The sequence below is a fragment of the Nanorana parkeri genome, unplaced genomic scaffold (genome assembly GCF_000935625.1).
Source record: "Nanorana parkeri isolate BGI_ZX_2015 unplaced genomic scaffold, ASM93562v1 scaffold1367, whole genome shotgun sequence".
Lineage (NCBI taxonomy): Eukaryota > Metazoa > Chordata > Amphibia > Anura > Dicroglossidae > Nanorana > Nanorana parkeri.
In genome coordinates, this window is record NW_017307635.1 from 184,561 (window position 1) to 189,961 (window position 5,401).

At 47.2% G+C, this 5,401-nt stretch overlaps 1 protein-coding gene across 1 annotated transcript in view; it reads left to right on the top strand.

Moving 5' to 3' along the window:
* GATA4 (GATA binding protein 4) overlaps positions 1–5,401 on the top strand; it is a 55,312-nt gene that overhangs the window by 19,769 nt on the left and 30,142 nt on the right. The window lies entirely within an intron of this gene.

Genomic DNA, 5,401 nt, shown 5'->3' on the forward strand with positions numbered 1-5,401 from the left:
ACGACACAGAGAGTATTTAGAGGCTATTAGAATAGAAGAGAGCTGTGGTGTACAAGGGGATGGAGGGGAATCTGCTAGGGAACCGACTAATCAACATTGCTAGCAAGTTCAGAGACACATTGCAAGCTAATAGAAAATAATTCATAGATGGAAAACCACAACAAGTAAGCATTTAAAATGCTTGATTTTATAGTGCTTTTACCTGAAAGTTGGTGACAGGGTCTCTTTAGGTCTATGTGTGTGCTGTGTATTGTATATGTGTAATGCTGGGCACACACCTTACAACCCTCGCAAGACTTTTGTCTTGCGAGGGTTGTAAGGTAATTAAAAAAAACGTACTATCTGCCTATCATGGACAGGCAGATCGTACTTGCTGAGGGGCGGGCTTCCGATGACCACAATGCCGAACGGGCAGTGTGCGTTTGCGTCCGGCTTTTATCTTACGAACATGCTACACACCCGCCGAAAATCGTACGATGCACGGCGGGTTTTCGAACATGTTCGGAAGATAAAAGTCGTGCGACCTTACAGTAGTAGAGGTCGCACGGCTTCCACAACACCTTACGATGATCGTACGATCGCGGGATTTCCCGCGATTATCGTGCGATTTTCGCAAGGTGTGTGGGCACCTTAACACTAGCAGGTTCTTCTAGCAATGATACCAGTATTCCCCATGGCATTTTTTTTTAACTTTCAAACTTCCCGCCGGTTCCGCCCCCCTGCGACGCGGCCCCTTGCAAGGGACGGAACCCGGAAGACGTCAGCGGCCGGAGGACACAGCGGGGATCGCTGACAAGGTAGGAAGACCTACGCTGTATTCCCGAGTGTGGCTCGGGGTTACCGCTTTGTCAACAACGAGCCACACTCGGGAATACCAATGGATACGCGCGGAAAATGCCCCAAAAGAAGCTCCTGTACTTGTTTGGGCGTAGGTCGTTTTTCAGCGGGGTTTCTACGCGCTGAAATACGCCCAGGTGGGAACCATGCCCATAGGAACTTATGGGATTTCACTGCTTGAGCGATTCGATCGGCGCTGAAAAACGCCCAGGTGTGAACCAGCACTAAAGCATGTTAATCCATTTAGGAGCAGAAAAGACTCCACTTGTTAGTCCATATCACTTCATTGGTTTATATCTCACATGAAGCACCTCTTCTGTTACAATAAGGCTTGGTTGATATATTAGCTGCAGTCAGGCTTCAAGCACAATCATTATCAGCAAAAAGTTTATTAGCAAAATGATTAAGAGTAATAAATGGCTTGTCAAGTACAGTATATTTGAAATGTCAGCATGATAAAAGGAGAGCAACTTTATCAGCAGGGGTTGAAGAGCTCTAGTGACATTTTTCATTCCTGATGTCATAGATCATAAGTCACTGCTAGGGGGCGCTATACACTCAACCGAGGCAACTAAAAGGTGTGAGACAGGCTAAGTACAGGTTCTGATGTTGGGGGAGGAGGCCGGGCTCACAGTCTCCGCTCTGCCCGAGCCGTGAGTGACAAACTAATATACGACGATAGTATATATATACTGTATATACACTATATTGCCAAAAGTATTGGGACGCCTTTACACGCACATGAACTTTAATGGCATCCCAGTCTTAGTCCGTAGGGTTCAGTATTGGGTTGGCTCCGCCCTTTGCCGCAAGACTTTAATAAAGAGGACCTGTGCCTCCTCGAAAGCTAAGATACTCCTTGACAAGATCACCAAGTCAATTTGCTTGATGTATACAATGTAGAGAGCCGGCGTTCCTGCGATGTTCCTCAGCACTTGGCTGAAGCACTCACAGACTATAAACAGAAAACGTTCCCATTCAGATAAAAGTGAAGTAGGCCTTACAGATCGATGGGCCTGACATGGTAGTATTTTAAACATTTTACAAATGGCTTTCGGAAAAGGTGTGGAATTTCAGAAAGGGCCGGACTGAAGTCATGCCGGAGGCACGCTCTATGTTTGCCTGAGCCGCCGAGCCCCCATCGGTGTAATCACTTAGTTGTGGTGATGTGTTGATATAACTTCTCTTGGTTAGAATAAACAAAGCAGTGGTCAGAGCCTTAATGGAAAACACTTTCGCTGGGGGCATAGAGGGGCAATGTCAAGGGGGGGGTTGGGGGGGGTTATAATGCAGAAGCTCTCCTTGCACCTCTGTTTATTTATATAGCATAAATGTGCACGCTGGTGACAAGCCGACTTACTTTTACATTTGGTTGGCAACAGTTTTGCATGTAACTGGCTATTTATTGCTACTTCTAGACGAGAAATAAAATCAATGTCCCCGGTAAAGCCAAATTCCGCTGGATTGTGAGTGTTATATCATTTTCCCATGATGCCTTGCTGTCTGGTGACTGCAGTGGGAGGGGAACAGAAATTGTATTTTATTCATTCCAAAGTGATAGGGTGCCTGTACAGTTGTGCTGGGGAATGGTGTGTGTCCAAAGGCTTTGTAGACTTGTACTGTTCCTACAAGTAGCTCATTTTCTTTTATTTACAGGCTATGTATATCTAAACGGCACTTTAGTTCTGAGATAAACATAATTTATTTGTGAAAACACTTAGCAGTCTATTCATAAGTTTACATGGCCCTTCGACCTTCAAACATATGTGAAAACAACGAATGTTCTATATGTTTTTTCCAGTTGCAGTGTAGTGTGTTGTAATAAGACAATATGGCCACTAGATGGAGCTGAGCAGCATAGGAAGTCAATGCTTATTTCCTGTGATCCTCCATCTAGTGGCCATAATGTCTTATTACAACACACTGGATAGAAGGGGAAAGCCTCCGCACACCTTGGGTCTAGGGTTACCACCTGTCCAGGATTCACCCGGACAGTTCGGGTTTTGAAGGCTATGTCCAGGTTTCATGGCAGCAGAAACCTGGACACAAGATGTCAGGCAGACAGGGGCAACCAAAATTATGATAGGGGCTACTGGCCCCCCACTGAAAATAGTCTCAACTGTGATATTTACATATGAATGGGAGGTGATATTTACATATGAATGGGAGGTGATATTTACATATGAATAAGCCACGACTCATTCTCCCACAAAAATGTCCACACGTCACTTGAGTGTTCGGGTTTCGCTTGAAGAAAAGGTGGCAACCCTACTTGGGTCCCTCCTTATGCCCTGATGAAGAGACCCTGCGTGGTCTCGAAACGTTGGCTCTTGTGATTGTGTGACGTCTATGTCCAATAAATGGACATGTTGGAATCTTCTACTGAGTGCTGGTGATTTCTTTTCCTATATTATTACAACACACTACATTCAAACTGGGGAAAAACATTCATTTTTGGCATTATTCACTCAAAACAAATGTTTGCAAATATTTGTGGAGCAAAGGGCCCTACAACTTGTTTATAAATAGACCCCTTGCTGTTTCTGGAGGGCCCCGTGGCTCTGAACAGTCATTGATGTGGAGGGTCATTTAAACGTGGAACATTTCGGTGTGGTTGCCCCTGCAGGCGACTTCATGCAGACCTGAGTTGTGCAAAACCAGATTAAAGGAGAACTATGAGGCGAGTGAAAATCACTCAACCTCACAGTTGGAGCCGATGTGTGACGATTAAACTGTCACACGTCGGCTCAATAGATCGGGAAGTGAGCAAACACATACCGTCGCTCGCTCACTTCTCAATCCTGTACCTGCAGAGAGCGGTGACTGTCACTCACGGCGCCCTGCAGGGATTCCCCCCTCCCCGCTCCGATCTGCCAGCGCTGACTGGCGGAACGAACGTGGGAGGGGGCGGGTACAGCTGGCTCTGCCTCTAGATAGGCAGAGCCAGCTGTCACTCACGCAGCTGGGTGGATCTCTACAGCATTGTCAAGATCCGTCCCGGCTGCGGTGGTCTCAGTATACTGCGAGCTGTAGCCCGCTATATACTGAGCTTTGGGTGACGGGAGGACGCTAGTTTTTGTCATCCCGTGACCCTTGAGAGAACTATGGGAAAAACACTGACCCCATAGTTCTTCTTTAAACTTGGAATCCCTTGGGTCCCTACAAAGGCGAATCCCCTTTTCATCCACTAGTTGGTGCTGTCCATGAAGCTTGTATATGATCTGCTGCACCAGTAAGAGAATACCATGAACTAGAGACATACAGTACATAGACTGATAATAACTGATTACTGTGTCACGTTTGCTGGAAAGCTCTTTTGCATATGAAGGGTTCGGGTAGTTCCTGGCAGGTTGTAAAAAGTTTACTACGGTATACTTACAGTCAGGGGCGTATCTGCCGCGAGGCAAACAAGGCATTTGCCTCGGGCGGCAGATTTCAGGGGGGGCGGCGAAAATACCACCCCGAAAACAGCAAGGCGAGCCGGGCTGCACGAAATAGAGCAGCATCGGCTGCCTCGTGAACTCACGGAGGCGGCGAGCAGGAGAAGGAGGAGGCGGGTCCAGCTCGTGTCGGGCTCTTGCGAGGCGGAGATACGGAAGAGACGGCAAGGAGGAGTAGGCGGGTCCAGTCACCGTAGCTTTGCTGGGGCGGCTCGTCAGGAGGAGGAGGTGCATAGAAGGAGGAGGCGTGGGAGGAGGAAGCCGGTCAGGTCAGTGAAGAAAACGGGTCAGTAAAAACATATTGCTGTGCAGGATCGGGATGGGGGTCTGGGTGCAGGGGGAGATCTGTGGCTCTGCAGGCTGATGGAGGGGGTCAGGACTGGTCAGTGGCTGTGCAGGGGGGGTGCCGAGTTTCGTCTTGCCTAGGGCAGCATCAAACTTAAATACACCGCTGCTTACAGTATGACCATGCCCATGAATATTTGAAAGCAGGAGAGATTTTTCTTTCCCAATTGGCATGTGGTGCAATGTACAGCGGATCCCTTCTTCTCTATATGGGAATTCCTAGCATTATACACACCCATGCTATATAGGTTGAACCTAAAGGACCTGAGTCTTCATTCAACCTCACCTACCATGTAACTGTCTTACTATGGAAGTGTCTGAGCTGACTCCCGAGGTTTATAAACATGTCAAGCTTTTCTAACATTCAGGAGTTATTTCCAACAAGTTATAGACATTAGTAGAAATCTGAATCTCCGCTCTTGAATTGCTATAGAAGTGTAGTCTCTCCAGAATGTATCATTTACTTGTATTCTCTCCCTGTCAGAGGAGAAGTGTTGGGCTGAGTGTCAGGTTGTAAGGCCATCATATCTTCTGCCCGAATTGGGGCTGATAACAGGCGTTCTAATAAACATGAAAGAGCACATTTTTAATTGAGAGTTTTATGCTCGTCTTAACAGCCTGGAGTGCCGATCAAATACTATGAGCTCAGGCAGGGGGCAGGTCACACTCCATGGGGTGGGGTGGGGGTGGGGGGATTACAATTTAACACAGAGTTAACATGTCTGTATTGGCAGGGAGAGAATACAAGTGAATACCAACACACACCTGTTCCCAAATGT